Below are 17,598 nucleotides of genomic sequence, written 5' to 3' on the forward strand. Positions count from 1 at the left end.
TGCTCCAACAACTCGTTAACCAAATCAAGCCATCAACATAGGATCCGTTCATTTTCTAAGCAAAGCATAAGATCCGTACGAGCGTGTATCATGTCTTCATCAGGTTAGCGCATATACGCGTACATACACGGGAGCTAAAAATGGAATATAAGAATAATGAAGGGTGTGTCTGTTAGATGCTTTTTGATGCTAGTAGCCGCAGCATGTAGAGGAGATCCGGGTGAGCTAGCAGATCTTGAATCTTTTTGCACCAATTCTGAAGTAAACGGTTCAATTCTAGCGTGACAATTTGTACATGATAGAAGTGAGCTTTCAAAAGTTCAAAAAAAGGGCATTAAAAATGAGAAAAGCTTACCTTCGGCCGGCCGATCGCGAGGGCGCGTTCGCCGACTCCGTGTCCGTCAGATCCTCTGTTGATCAGATGGACGAGAGCACCCCCCGTGTACATGTGTTTCTGCAACTGAGTCTTTGTTTCGAAAAGGAGAGTTTTGCAACTGTCTGGCTTTTTGCAGCGGCTGTGACTCGTGCGGCCGGGAGGGCGATGGCGGCCAGGAATCTCGCCGGATCCGACGAGGATGGCGCACGGGCAGGAGGCAGGAACGTCCGGGAGCCGCGGGAGCGGAGACTCGTGCGGCTAGGAGGGCGACGACGACGAGGATTCCAGTCGAATCTCGCCGGATCCGACGAGGATGACCCGCGGGCAGGAGGTGGGGACACCCGGGAGCGGCGGGAGCTCGTCTCGGCGAGGTCTGGCGGGGTTGACGGCGAGCTTCACAGCAAGGACCCATGACGATACCGGCGAACGGTGCTCCTGCGGCAAGAGATACAGAGAGATGAAGAAAACAGAAGGAAGAGGAGGATGGTGACGAGGTATGTTTGGTTAGAGGTGGGGTGCTTGCCGGTGGCGGCGTGAAGGTGGGGACGGGCGGGGCCGATCCTCCCTCACCACCATCCGGCGAAGCTCACGGTGTACGGCGGTTTCGAGAGAGCATGTTTATGAATAAAGCTCTTGTTGCAATAGTCGGCGTGTTTCTGAAACAAAGCTCTTGTTGCAATAGTCGGCGTGTTTCTGAAACAAAGCTCTTGTTGTAAAGAGGGACCATATGCAGAAATCTTTAAAATTCTGCAACAAGACCTTTGTTGCGAAAAAATTCTGAAGCAAGATGTCTGTTGCAGAAAATAGAAAAAACACGCCCATGTGATCTTTAATATTTCTACAACAAGATCTCTGTTGCGAAAAATTTCTGCAATAAGATGTCTGTTGCAAAAAATAAACAATAAAGGATCGAATGATTGCAACAAGCAGACTGTTGCAGAAACACCACTCTTGTTACAAAGGGTGGCTGCTTACGTTACGTTGGTAGATCGGACGGTTATTAATATGTCAATCCAATGGTCAGCAAGGCGGTGGATCCTTTTTGAATTCCCGCGCCGGCAAACACGTAGCGTCGCCCATTAAAAATGGAGGGGGATATGGGAAGTGCCAACCTTGACATGGGGACATAGACATGATTCCAATTTATAACTAAGCAAAAAATCACATTCATCAAATTTTCCCATAAAAATACAAAAATAGTCATATAGTGTGAGAAATAGGAGTAGACAAAAACACGACAACGTGCGTTTGGTACAATAATATAACCATTTGGAGCTGTTCAAGAACCATATTAGATAGATTGTTACTGATTTTATGAATGTTAAACAACCCACAAACGGATAGAACTTTCCCCCTTTTCCCCTACGACCCCAAAACCTTGGACCGGGTTCCACTACCATTATCATAACGAAACAATCGGCAACAACATACCCCCCCCCCACACCCACCCACCTACCCAAACAGGCAACACATTCAAAATTAAACAACAAACTACAAGTTCAATTGTCGCATGCACCGCTAACAATAAAAAGAAAGTGTAAGAAAACTAAAAGCCACAAGATTGATACAACAGGGATCAGCCTAAACAGCCACCCAAAAGGATTTGACATTCCAAATTTTAGCTCAGTCTTCCTCCGTGTTTTCCTCATCATGTGTTGCTTATTCCGTGTCTTCTCCCTATGCAGTGGTGTGAAGAGGCACATATCCAGCTTCATGCCCGCCATCATTATGTTGAGCCAGGGCCTCCCTCTAAAGAATAGTCACACGTTGCTCCAGTATAGCTCGACCTCCAATTCTACACCACTTTGCATACCTGCCCAATATTGCATAAAGGAACATGCGTAGCACACAAAGTTAGCTGACAATCTTACAAGTTTCCTGTCAAAACATGCTCTATTGTGCATCTTCCATTGAGCTCATCATATAGTTGCAAGCCCCATAATTTGCACATTTCTTCTAGCTGGCATAAATTCTAGGATCCACCCAAAATATTGGGAGAAACAACCAGGCCTATATGTGGGCCGTACACTTTTGCAGAGGATTCCCCAAACATATTTAGCGGTAGAGTATCTAATGAACAAATGATGGATGCTCTCGTTCGCAAGACATAAATGGCAAGTTGGATTACAAGTACAATTCCTTTTACAAATATTATCATTGGTCAGAATGTCATTATGCCACATAACCTAGAGCCAAATTCTGATTTTAGCATGCACCTTAGCCTTCCACAAGTCCTTAAAGGACCTGTCTGATCCTATATCAGACAACCTTTGATGTATGAATTTGACCATGAATTTGCTATTTTAAATTTGCATCCACCATGGCATGTCCTAATCTTGATTAAAAACCACACCATGCAACATAGAGCACATAATGTTCATCTGATCTTGTTGTCTAATATTTAACCACCTTCTAAATAAGAGAGCCCATCCCCTCTCAGTCAACCGCCCAACTATATAGGTTAAATCATTGCATACTCCATAAATTTCCGGGAATTTCTCATTGAAACTCTCACCTCAACACACAAGTTATCTTCCCAAAAAATTGTGTGATGGCCATTCCCTACCATATCCTTTTCATGTTATCAATGCAGTACTTTTGGATCTTGACAAGGTTAGCCCAATAGAGAGGATCAAAAGCAGAGTTGGCTACTGTTGACACCAGATTTTGGCACGGTCAAAAACTAAATTAATATGGCCTCAAATGGAGAAGTGATCTACATGAAAAAGTTTCGTATTGTCGACATGAACATCTTTGAAGTTCGCGCCATCACCATCCGACCTCATTTCAAGGGCCGAAACTATGCTAAGTATTAAGATTTTGTATTCAGAGTATTGTTCGGCCAATTAAGCCTCCAAGACGATCTCATATGAGAAACGTTTCTACACGGATTGTCTTTGTCTCGTTAAAACGGTTGATTTTGATATAAAAATAGCCTCAATCCAAGATCGTATGTAAAAGTTAGAGCCATCTGAATACGGTCCCCGTCACGAGGCAAACTGGCCCGCCCCATCAGACATGGTGTCTGATGGGTAGCGCGAGCAGCAGTCCGTTTTGCGCGAGCGATTCAGCCCTGAAGATGGCCTCTAATAGAAAAATGTTCAACATGAAAGTTGTTTGTATCATCGAAACGGTTAAATTTGCTTCTTACGTGATTTTGATCTGAGGTCGTTTACTACCCCAAACATGACCCGCAAGATGCAGCCAATTTTTAGACCGAACAGCTTTGGAAAGTTCAGATCAAGCAATCCAAATTGGACCCAAATTAGGGTTTTGGACGTGAATTATAACATTTCCTTGCACGGGAAGTCCAGCCGCCTCTTATATACATGAGGGGTGACGGCCAATTGAAACACAACACACAATCGCAAAAACCCATCTACAAACTTTCATCTCCTACCATAGTTTTCCGCTTCTCGTTCATAGGTGTTCTTCGCTTCGGAGTGCTTCGATCTACGAAGTCCTAGGGGCGGGCGAACCGACCTAGGGCATCCCATCACCATCGTGTGTCTAGACGGGGTCTCTCCCGGCCGCGTGGGGTTTTGGGTCTTCAAAAGCGCTCGCCGGATTGTCTTGCGTATCGCGCTTCCGGTGAGCCTCCTTCGGCGACGTGTCTTGCGTATCGCGCTCGACGCCGAGGGTACACGGTGACGTGTTCGTGTGCGAACAGCTACTTGGGTAATTACATTTTGAGTTTTGTATTTCTTCCTCATAATCTCCCGCGACATACCTTGTTTCCTCTCCAAATTCTACCATCACTTACAAAGCAAGATAATACTGATTTTTTCTAGATTATGTATCCCCAAACAACCTTTTTCTTAGGTATGGAGATCAGAGGCCTTCTAACCATGCAATATTTTTTATTTCCCTGCTATTTTGCTAGAAGAATCTTCTAATAGTTTTAATTCTTTCTCACCGCATTAGTTTCGGGAAACCTGTACATAGAGAAATTGTACTCATGCATGCTAGTTAGGGAAAGCTTTGATATTGGTAACCCTACCACCAAGGGATAGGTCCCTGGCCTACCATCAATCCATTCTCAGCACCAAGTTGTCCTCTAGAAGCACCCAATCTGCCATATTTAGTCTGCTCTCACAAACAAGTAAACTAAATATTTGATAGGCCAATACCCATACTAGCAATGGAGCATGTTAATATATTCTTGTTGCTTCTCATCATTAAGCAAAATCACCAAGACCTCACTTCTTTGGAAAGTAATTTTCAAGCTAGACATTTTTTCAAACAAATATAAACGCAACTTCAAGTTACGAGCACTTTCGACATCATTTTGGATGAATAGAGTTGCATCATCAAATGAGGGATCAATCCCACAAATTGACCAATAGCTTCACCTTTATGAACCGTCTTTTGTAAGCAAGAAGTAACAATGTTTAACAAGACCATACCAATGCTCGTGCATTGCAACGGGATATAAATATTCTAGTACGTTAGCTTATGATTTACCTTATCATATTAATGTGCTTGTGTAAATAAATGTTTATCAATCCTGCCTGTGATTTACCTTATAATTTGATGAGAAGTTTGGTAAATAATTAAAGTGGAATTGATTGAGATAGTAAGTAAATTAAGATGACTGATTATCATACGGGAAAGGTTGGATGAAAGGGTGGTCGGAAGAAAAGTCAAAGATAGAAACCTTACATTCTTTTTAAGAGTAGAGAAACTTGAGAATGGATCTCCCTGCCTCACCCCTTAAATCTCCCAAAGACATTCCCATAGTGAACTGATCTTAACATTCAAGGGAATCCCTTTTACCACGGCTGTAAACCATTTCATCCAGGTTTTTTAAGCTTCCTCCTGCAAGTAATGAAACATAATTTACCAATTCACCTTATCATATGTCTTTCAAAGTCTAATTTCAAAATAATCCCCTATTACTTCTTCCTCTTATATTCATGCGAGATTTCATGCGCCGACATTGCCCCATCCATACTATTTCTTCCTCAATAAAAGCATTCTGACAAGGAGAGATCAATTTATTCATATAAGGAGAGATCCGCATAGTCTGAGATTTTGGGAAGAACTTACACGAGGGCTAAAAAAGAAGGTATGCACAATGAAGGATGTGTCTGTTAGATACTTTTGGGATGGGAGTAGTAGTAGCACGTACAGGAGATCCGGATGAGCTAGCAGATCTTGAATGTATTTGCACCAATTCTGAAGTAGAGAGTTCAATTCTGGCATGAGAATATGCACATGATTCAAATGGGCATTCAAAAGTTCAAAAAACGGGCCTTCAAAAATGGAGGGGGATATGGGAAAGTGACACGGGTAAATAGATACGATCCCATTTTCTTTAAACCAAGCAAAAAACACATTCATCAAAATTTGATAAAAAAACATGAAGATATTCATAGTGTACGTAAACAAGAAAAACATGGCAATATGCATTTGGTGTAATGATATAACCATTTGGAGTTACGCAGTAACTGTAAGATAGATTGTTGCTCATTTTAATGAATGTGAACTCAAAAGAAACTCCTTTCCGAAGCGGAATTTTAGGTATCTGTGAAACCCAAGACCACATGAGTTCATCACAGAGAACAACCCATGCCATCTTTCAATATGTTTTGAACTTCTGTGAATTAACTGTCTTAGAAACTTCATAGCTAGGTGTCAATGGTGGCTACTGGGCACTTATCTCTTATATAAGTTCCTGGTAAACCACTACTTGCGTAATGTACTCCGTTCGCTCCCCTGCTTGTTGAAGGCGGGGTAGCGGTGTCCATCGAATTTTTTATTTTTAGAAAAAATAGTGACCATCGACTTTGAGGCATGGTTGCGATAGCATTACTGCAGATGGCGCCATATAGTTTTTTTAAATCTAAACACACTTGCTTTTATTGATCAATAATGTTCATAGGAATACAAACCAGGTCTGGCAGGTTTAAAAGCCACACATGGCACCCGAGCCCAAGACCAAAAGCATGCTTAGCGAGGCTGTGTGCCTCGACATTAGTCTCTCGCCCCTCAAAAATAAAGGAGCATTGTTGAAAGTTTCTAGCCGTCTCTATTATTTCCTTAACTATCACTACAAAAAAAGACACTTCCGTGATGATACGTGATTGTCACAGTAGGTCACGTTTTCTGTCATGCATGTACATCCATGAAAATTTTATGACAGAATCAAGATAGTCATACCGGTGCTGTCGTAGAAGTGTTCCATGACATTACCAAAATTATCATCACGGAAGCGTCATGGAAGTGCTTTCGTCAAGGGTGACCGACACGTGGCATCCACCGTAACGGAACGCCGTTAAGCTATCGGGTCCGGTTTTGGATCCGATAACCCGCTAATAGCCCAGACCAATGAGGATTTTCCATGTGTAAAATTCTCATTGGCCGGAGGAAACACGGGTTGGCTAACCGTTGGGACAGATGTCATCAATTCTTTGGACAGGAGGCGCCTATGATAGGTCAACACGTGGCACGGCCCAACAGTGGCCCATTCCGATGAAAAAGGCCGGCCCAGTAAAAATTAGCAGGCCGGCCCATATAAGGCCTACTCGTGTCAGGTCCATTTAAGCCTACGGCCCATACGAGATGTGCCAATTCGGCCCGTCAACGGCCCGTTAAAGATTTGACACCATTGCAGCCCATCGTCAGTTCGAGCCCGCTATATATTTGGGCTCGATATCGGCCTGATGTGATTTCGGCCTGTTAACGGCCCATTCAAGGGATGGTCCAATTTTCAGGATGTACATCTTTCGGCCTTTTAGCGACCCATTCAAGTGTTGGGCCAATTTCCGGCCCGGTGTGTCTTTCAGCGTGTTGACGACCCATAAATGAGTTGGGCCATTTGTAGTCGGACCTTAGTTTTGGCCTTTTAGCGACCCATTTAAGTGTTGGGCCAATTCCCGGCCCGGTGTGTCTTTCAGCCTGTTGACGACCCATAAATGATTTGGGCCATTTGTAGTCGGACCTGAGTTTTGGCCTTTTAACGGCCCATGCTCTTCATGGTCCAATAGCAGCCCGGTTTCTCTTTCGGCCTGCTAAAGGCCCACAACACAGTTGGGCGATTTACAGTACGACCTGACTTTCGGCCTCTTAGCAGCCCATGCTCTTCATGGTCCAGTACGAGCCCGCTGTCTCTTTCGGCCTGCTAAAGGCCCACAGTATAGTTGGGCCATATGTAGCCCGACCTTAGTAACGGCCTGTTAACGGCCCGTGAAATCAAATGGGCCCACCTGTTGCCCGCTTTGATGTCGGCTTGTTAACGACCCGAGAGTAAGAGGGCCGACCATTAACTTTCGGCCTAGTAACGGCCCATTAACTTAATGTGCCCACTAAAGTTCGTACATGTCTTTAGGCCTAATTAGATAATTTGAGCCCATTACGACGAGCAATTATGCATAGGACCAAAACCGATCAAGCAAAGGTACGGCATACAGGGGGAAACGTTGCACATCCAGCATATATTACAGAAAATCACATCCACTGGGAAATCAAAGATTGATGCCAGTGCAAATAAATGAACAGAACCTAACGATCTACAACGTCACAATCTGCAACCTCAGCGCGGATGACGTCCATAAGCATGTGGGCAAGTTCTTCTACACTGTCTCTGAAAACATTGATCAGTTGCTGTTGCGCACGAATGTGCAGCTCTGATTCCTCCACCATTTCCATCATTGCTTCAGCCATTAATTGGTTCACAAACATACATTTTTTCCGTTGCATTCGAGACAGAGGAAACTGAACAGATTCACATGGCGATTTTGGCAGGCTTGTATTATTGATAGTGGAGAGTGTCTCGACCACTGCATCATAACATAAATTAGGAGGGGAACCGAACAGATTAATCATGAGTTATTGCCATATTACCTGGCCTAGATTTATTGGAAAGAACAATGGGGTTGCCTTGCTGTTTTCAAAGTTTGTCTTCTTATCTTCAGCAGCCTGCACCAAATTAACACACTAGCATTGCTATCATTGGCCAGGTCAGATAATAGGAAAGCAACATTGACACAACGAACGTTTGGGCAACCAGATCACATCAGCCTACACCAAATTAACACAATATGGCACATCTATCATTAGCCAGGTAAGGTAATACGAAAGCAACATTGACACAATGAATGAATGGGCAACCAGAGCAGCACTACAATTGAGTAATGTGCATGATATGAGATAGTACACTCATGCAGCTCAGTATGCAAAACTACCAGGCAGTTTTCCTTACAAAAATCAACATTGTCGCCTTTAACATTTTGCTACAACTGAACTTAGATCAGATAAAGGTTGGATTCGCACAGATTAACAAAACATGCTGATGTAAAAATATAGTGATATACAAAAGGTACTTACATCAGCATTGGAGCACAGAGAATTCCCGCAAGATACTTTCCTCGAATACGATCCCAATGGAGGGAATCTTCTATTGTTTAACCTTATTTTCTAAAAGACAGATGGGTAAGAAACATGTAGAAAATATGATCAGAATGCTATAAAATTTCATGATGCGAGGATATGCACACGCTTCTTAGAATGGAGTTGACATGTTTTTGCTGGACTGGAGCGGACTAGTTCTTTGGCCACTGGAATTGTCTTATTATCAGTGGGAGTTGGGTTTCTCTGTGCTGGAGCAGTATCTATGAAAACTGGAGTTGGTTTATTATCTCCTGGCGTTTGGATCTTTTGCAAAGACCTGGTTTGTAACCCTTCAGATTCTAACATAGCCGTCTTCCCCTTGCATGCCTTATATGGAAGAATGGTGCTTCAATTATAAAACATGCTACAAAAGAGATGGAATAGATACTGAAGAATAGAAAGGCATGACATATTGACATGTATTCCCTCCATCCGGAAATAAATGGATGGGTCTAGGCGTATTTCAGTTCTAGATACATCCAGTTTTATCCATTTCTGCGACATGTAATCCGGATGGAGGGAGTATGATGTAAGAGCTAGGGATACGACAGGACAACAGTGTAAAAAAACACTACTTGAATGTAAAACTGTATGCTAGCGGAATACATTACAGAAAAACACTAAGGCAACATATGCGTGTATGATTGGGAAACTAAGATGGCATTGCAAGATACCACTAGAACAACACTTCAATGTAAAAGAAGAACGTGGTATGGTAGACAGATGAAGTACATACTGATGAATAACAATGCATAAGATATTGAGAAGCATGATGTCCAAACTAAGCAGATGGCATTCGATGGAGTAGAATGACAGTACTTGAATTTGAAAACATGTTATCATTAATGGAATAGGTACTGAAAAACAGGAAAGCATGCCATATTTACATGCATGATCAGCAGGCGAAGCACAAGGCATTGCAACAGAGTAGATGCACTCTAGGACATTATATGCATGTTGTACCCATATCAAGGGCCAAGTTAGAGCAAGGACCTTATGGGGTGAATAGGATTCATCATCTTTCTGCAAGTCTTGTGAAGAACTGCCTTTACATGTTCCATCATATTGGGTATCATTGACGTCAAGTTTGTTGGCTGTTACATTGCTCCGTGAGGTTCTTGTGGATAAATCAATGTGTGCAATTATATCTGACATGCATGGAAGACAACTAGTAGTTAGATTTATGTAATGAGTGCCTGTAGGAGATGACATAAATAGTAGGACTGGGGTTAACTGGAAGCAACAGGTCTCAAAAACTGAAGGGAGAACACAGATGAAAGCTACATAATATGTATCGTTTGTACTCGAGATTAACTAGATGGCACACAAAAGTATTAAGGAACAACATAGGTTATACTAGAAGTGGTATAATACTATAATCACCAGCCTGTGGGATAGCATTGGCTGATGGATGATAACTATGGAACAGCGTTACCTAAAGAACAAGTCTCTTAGCTGAACTATGGAACAGCGTTAACTCCTGAACAAGACCCGTAAGAGATCAGCATGAATATATAGTGAAATGTGATAATCTATTTTCAATGCTTAGATGAATAACAAAGCCATAAATGTTGCACACAAGTAAGATGAGGGTACAACCTATCTGGCCGCCATCCATAGGAGTGAGCATCATGTGCTGACTTGTCGATGGCCCTGCAGTTGTTGTTGTGGCTGTCCATGTCGGGCACACGCATTCGATGCCTTCTGGTGCATGCTTCCCTTGTTGGAGCAACTGCGGTGAGTTGGAAGACGGTGTGGCTGAAGATGCAGAAAACGCATAATGTTAAGAACGACACATCTCTCTGATGTGAAGAAATACCCTAAGAGATCAACAGCAAGGTACGAAAGTGGTCACACGATTTTATTTTATTTTGGTACTGTCCGATCTACGCTGGATGGCTTGATGGCCGTCTTGTGCCTCCCGGCTGACACTGTTCGGAATCTTCCCTGAAGAGCCAGCGACCACCGGCAGAGCAGCCTGCCTCAGTCGTCCATGGCCCCGACCAAAACCCCGCTCCCCGCCCCACCGCATTGCCGTGGTTGCGCCGCCCCTGGGCCAATCCACAAAGACTCGCCATCATCCAGATCCAGCGGCGGCAGTACCTTCAACCCACGCAACTCTAAGATAGCCATCTAAGCGCTGCTTCCGCGGCGAACTTGCGCCCCCGCACCCTTACGTTAGACACCAACCAACCGGCAGCCTAGTAGCTCCGCCGGCTCGAGGGGTGCTGCTTCCCATTGGGAATCGATTGGCCCAGAATAAAAATTTAGACAACTGACGCCTAAATAAAGTGATATGAGATGAGGGTGCGACCTATCTGGCGGCCCGGTGAAGTAGGCAGCTCCAGCTACCTAGTCGGTGAGGCCGGCGCGGTTGCGGTGGCTACCGGTGGCAGGGAAGTAGAGATGTCGCGATGGTCGATGGCTACGGGGAAGCAGCACCGGGGCTCTGGACGGGTCCAAAGTTGGAGCCGCTCCGGTGCCGTGAACAACGGCGAGGGTGAGTCGGCTCCGGTACGGTTCACGCGCCCGTCGTCGAGGCAGCTCCGGCACCACGGAGTAAGAGGCACACGACCCAGTGCACGGCGGCAAATGGACAGCGTCTCCGGGATTAGAGAGAGTAGAGCGGCTGTGAATTTGGTGCGGTGGGGGTGCCATGGAGGAGGGGTTGAGGTTTCGCGGCTCGGGAGAAGGGAGGTTCCGGGGAGAAGGTGATTTGGCGCCCACGAGGTATGAATGGGGAATTGGGAGGGGGAACCATGTCTTACGGACGCATTTGTCTGAAATGTGGGGGGAGTTACAGTTCTACCCCTGCCTTTAGGCTTCTCGGCTTGGGTCTGTGTACTGAGGGTCAGGGATAGTAGAGTAACTTTGCTTCTCCCAAATAGTGGGCGCAAGCGATTTCGGGCGAGGAGGGCGTGTTTTGAAATATACTGGGCGCGAGCGATTTCGGGCGAGGAGGGCGTGTTTTGAAATATAGTGGGCGCGAGCGATTTCGGGTGAGGAGGGCGTGTTTTGAAATATAGTGGGCGCGAGCGATTTCGGGCGAGGAGAGCGTGTTTTGAAATAATGGGCGCGAGCTATTTCAGGCGAGGAGAGGGTGTTTTGCCGACCATGGTTTATGAATTACTCGGCACATGTCATTTCGGCCGAGGAGAAGGCGCGCTTGGATGAAGTTACGAACCTACCCTCGATGTACAACGGGCCAATTGATGCGTGTCCCACATAGGCCGGTAATTTCGCGTCTCCCATTTATTTGCTCGGGCGAATTCCACCGAGCAGAGGGTGTTTAACGGTTAGTTCAAATTTTGGGAGAACGAGCATCCACGTCTACCTTACCAAGTCGATTCGAATCAAATTTTGAAATATTAGCTTGCCACTTCTTTTTTAGATGGAGAGATGATGCTCGGGAGTAATGTGTTTTTACATGCTCGTTGCTAGCGATTTACTATATGACAAATAGTTGACCCACTCAAAAACGGGAATCAAACCCAATATGAAATATCTCGATTCAATGAAATAGCTTGTTAACCAGGTCATAATAGTGAACTAAATCCAAAATTAAACACCTCAATCGAGTAGCATGTTGTACAGTATTATAGTACTCCATGAACATGTTGAGAGTCAAATTAATGAACTTGTTTGATATACGCATATCTCCATTCATGTGTGGATTGCAGACAACATGTTCTCCAATTTAAATATTTGAATGCAAGTTTATATCGAAACATGGTTTATATCAGTCTTCGATGCATAAAACGCGACCTCCCCCTCTCCCGGACTCCTGCTCTCTCTCTCTCTCCCTCTTTCTCTCTCTCTCTCTCTCTCTCTCTCTCTCTCTCTCTCGCCAACAATCTTCAATTCTGTCGCACGGATCCAACACACAAACCTTGTTGGTCCCTCTCCCTCTCTCTCCGTCTCTCTATCTCTCTCTTTGTGTGTGTGTGGGGGGGGGGTCTTTCTAGTTCGCATGCATATATACTCCATCTATAGGTCTCTCTCGCACACTATGTATGATTCTCTAGTCCAAGCTAAATATCTTGGGTGCACTCATTGTACGCACACAAATTCCTTGGCTCGTTGCCCGTAACTCTCTCACTCACCACTCTGTCGTCTCGGAGCTCTTCCCTCTCTCTCAAACTCTCCATCTACCCGGGTCACACATAAACATGCATATCCCACTCGCACTCAATAGACCCATCTAAAACTTTATCTCTCTCCCTCGTTCTCTCTCCATCTCACATGCACACACACAATCTCATGCCTAGCCAAGTATGATGGTCTCTCACTCAAATATAGGCACACGCAGCCGCCCTATATGTATATGACTAGCTAATCTTAGTCTCCATCACAAACATGTGCATGGTCTATCTCGATTTCTCTCGGGGCATCTTTCTATCTCGCACGCACCTCCCTCGATCTCCCACCCATATAAGTCCCCTCACGATCTCGAGGGGATCTCTCTATCATAAACACACCCTCTCTCCCTCCCCATGCGTCCATGTTCTCCATGTGTCCCTCTCGACCTTTGTTCCTTGTTGGCCAGACCTCTATTGGACATGTTCTATAGGGGTGTCTCTCTCCGTTGCAAACAATCACGCACTAGCTATCTTCGTGTATCTCCTCACCTCGCTTTTCTATCTCAGAGATGCATGCGTGATACGTTTGCATAAGAAACGAAAAAACGCACACTCTCTCTAATTTATCGTTTGTTGTCCCTTTCTCTTTCACACACATACTCTTTTTGCACACTCACTCATTCTCCTTCACACGCACTTGATCTCTCTTGACTTAGGCACTCTCTTCGGTCTATAGCATATAGATTTATTGAAAAGTCAAACATCACAAAGTTTGACCATGTACGTGGAGAAAAACATTTACATCTGGAACGGCAAACATATACCATTAGATTCATCATGGGATGTAGTTTCATATGATGTATCTTTGGTATTGCAGATATAAATAACATTTGTGTAAACTTGATCAATGTTTCCAAAGTTCGACTTCTAAAAAAATTTACATGCACTGCATTATCGAGCGGATGGAATATCTCTTTCCCCCTCTCATCTATCTGACGCACCACTCAGCCTTATTGGGGCTCCTCTACCTCTCTCAAACTTTATATCTCCCTGGTTCACACATACACATGTCTCGCTTGCGCTACATATAGACCCATCCAACACTCTCCGCCCTTGTTCTCTCTCTATGTGACACGCACCCCCGTAAGTACCATAATCCCTCACTCCATCATAGGCGCACACACTCCCCCCTAAGTATGATTATCTCTCACTAGCCATCAGGAACACACGTATTGTCTCCTTCCATCCATACGTCTATCTCGATATCTCTCGGGGTATCTTCTATCGTGCACACACCTTGTCACTCGATCTCCCACCGATGTAGTCCCATCACGATCTCCCGGGGATCTCTCTATCACAAACATACACTCTCTCCTCCCCATGTCTGTATTTTCTCTGTACGTCTCTCTCGACCTCTCTCCCTTGCTTGTCAGACCCCTGTTGGCCACGTGCTAGGGGTCTTCTCTCTCGGTTCCAAACAACCGCACACTATCTCCTCACCTTGGTTCCGTTGTCGAAGATGCATGTGTGATATGTTTGCATAAGACACACACGCCTTTTCTCTACTTTTATCGTGTGTTGTCCATGTCTCTTTCACACACGCACACACACTTTTTTCACTCACTCTTTCTATTTCACACACACACTCTCTCACATTCTCTCTCTCTAGTTAGGGACTCTCTCACGTCCATAAGCATATGGATGTTTTGAAAAGTCAAACCTCAAAAAAATTTGACCAGGTATATGTGGAGAAAAACATTTACATCTGGAACGATCATTAGATTCATCACAACATGTACTTACTTCATACTATCATTTATCTTTGGTATTGTAGATATAAGTAATTTGTTTATAAACTTGGTCAAAGTTTCAAAAGTTTGACTTAAAAAAAATGTTAGCACTACATTATCGAACGGAGGGAGTAGCTCTTTCTCTCTCTCTGCTACTCCCTCCGTTCCAAAATAGATGACTCAACTTTAGTATAAAGTTAGTACAAAGTTGAGTCATCTATTTTGGAACGGAGGGAGTATCTCTCACGGGCCTCCCTTCTCACTCGAACTCTCTATACCGACGGATTATACGCTCACCGTGTCAGCGCATAGCTCCGTATATAGTTTAGCTGACCGGTCAACCAGTCCACATGCTGCCTTGTCAGCTCGTGTTCTCTATCTTTGTGTGCTGGCCCATGTGGCAGTGGGTGAAAATAAGTAAACTAGAGGCCCATCTGACACGCGGTGAAGTAAACAAAGTTGAAACCACTCGGGGTAGCACCCCGCACGCTAGTAAATTGAGGGCGCATTAAGGACACACTTCTTCCGCGTGAAGGACGCACTCACGCACAATTCACCACTGCGCAACGGCATGCATAGAAGGACGCACTCGCGCACACCCAGCAGGCCAGCACACAACACAGACCAGCACACGTGTACACCAGCGTCGCCGCCGGTTGAGATGGACGGCGAGGCAGCCAACGAGCGGAGGCGGCTCGAGCCAAAACCGCATCCGGCGAGCCTGGTCTTGATTAGCAGCCTCCCCGACGACATGCTGCTTGTCATCATCGGCCTTCTCCCCACCAAATCTGTCGTGCAGACCGCCCTGCTCTCCCGGCGATGGCGCCCCCTCTGGCGCCGCGTCCCCCTCAACCTCACCGTCGACAGCTCCCTCTGCGAGGGGGATTGCAAATGCATGGCCGCAGTCTCCAAGATCCTTTCATCGCACCCTGGGCCAGCCAGACGCCTTGACATCCGCATGTTCAGTACCAACTGCAAGGTCCAAGCCAAGTTCGACGAGTGGTTCTTATCCCCCGCCCTAGATCAGCTCGAGGAGCTCGGCTTTGAAGCTGGATGATGTCGCTCTCTGCCGCCGTCCGCGCTCCGCCTCACGCCAACACTGTGCCGCGCCAGCTTCAGCTCCTGCTATCTTCCCCAGATTAATGCCGCGCCCGCCCTTCTTCTCCCTCAACTCAAGCAGCTCGACCTCTTCGATGTTGGCATCTCGAAGCAGGCTATGGAGCACCTGCTCCACAGCTGTACTGCGCTCGAGTACCTTCGTCTTGAGCAGATCCACGGGTTCATTAGCCTCCACATCGCCTCGACGTATCTCCGATGGATTTTTGTGTCTTGCTGGCCCCGCAACAAGACATCAATTGGGAAGAGATCACTCCAGCTGTTCCACGTTATGGTCATTGAGAATGCGCCTTTCCTTGAGAGATTGCTTGTATCTAATCTAGAAGGTCCAACAAAAATTTGGGTCATTGACGCGCCAAAATTGACAGTGTTGGTGTACTCGTCTGCCAAATTCTCCGAACTCTTTATTGGATCCGTAATCGTTCAGGTACAGCACTCATCTTCTTCCCCGTCTTCTTGAAATTCACATTTTTAAATTTCTTCTTGATGTATTTATGACCATCTTCCAGAAAATGATTCCCACAAGCTTGACCCAGTCTATGCGCACAGTGAAGATCTTGGCAATAAAATCTATCGGCCCCAATCTGGATCAAGTTGTTGGATTCCTTACATGCTTTCCGTGCACAGAGAAGCTACTCATCGAGGTGAAACTTCTTTCCTATTAGTAAACGGTAATCACAACGTAGCTCAATTTTTTTCACAATTTTCCCAAATTACGACGACAAGTGTAGTGTTCAAAATTGCATCTACGCATTGCACCGAAAGAAACGTTTTTAGTATTTTTTTCTCACGTGATCACCTGCATCATTTTGTTGTTGTACTACTATAGTAGCCTAGGCTAGTCATATTGGAAAGTAACTTAGACTAGTAACTCTATGGTTACCCTAAGAGAAAGTACTACCTCCGTCCTGGTTTACTGTCAGGACCCCGATTCCAAGTCACATCGATCTAGCCGGTAACACCTCATATCACTTTGTGGCCTCACGCACGGTATACCCACGGGTGTCGCCTTACCATGGCCCGGGACCGTTTGCGCCTTTTGGCTCACGTATATGATAGTGTCGCTAGCATCCATATGAAAGAGAACCCGGGCCGACATGACTAGTCGTGAACCCAAAGTGGCACTAACTTACGGGGACAGGCATACATGAATCAACATCGAGCATGTCGGTCAGCAGCGTGCGAATCCGGGCTGTAGCTCTGGGCTAACAGGACTCCGGGAACCCGGGCTGTAGCAGGCTAGGCAGGACTCCGGATGTCACCGCGTGACTTTTCCCCGAAGGGACAGACACAGGAACGAAGTGAATCACATGCCGGCCAGTCAAGTGTTCCGGAGCAGTAGTGCTGGGCTAGCAGGACTCCGGTGAACCGGGCTGTAGCGGACTACTATGGCTCATGGAAGCACAAGACTACATTTCCCCATAAGAGAGGCTACCAAGGATAAACAACTAGGTTGTCGGATCCCACACATACCAAGCATTTCAATCATACACACAATATGCTCGATATGTGCAAATACAACATGGCATCACAACAAGACTCTACGACTCAGAGTATTTATTCATTAGGCTCCGAAGAGCCAGATATTACAAACATGGGTCTCATGACCCAACATTCAGAGCATACAAGTCAAAGCACAAGCGGAAGCTTAACATGTCTGAGTACAGACATCTACAAATGAAAAAGGCTGAGAAGCCTGACTATCTACCAGATCCTGCCGAGGGCACAAGATCGTAGCTGAGGTATCAAGCTAAACGTCGAAGTCCACACGGCACTACTAGCGAGACTGACGTCTCTCTGCAAAACATAAGATAGGCAAACGTGAGTACAAATGTACCCAGCAAGA

The sequence above is a fragment of the Aegilops tauschii genome, chromosome 6, assembly GCF_002575655.3.
Source record: "Aegilops tauschii subsp. strangulata cultivar AL8/78 chromosome 6, Aet v6.0, whole genome shotgun sequence".
NCBI lineage: Eukaryota > Viridiplantae > Streptophyta > Magnoliopsida > Poales > Poaceae > Aegilops > Aegilops tauschii.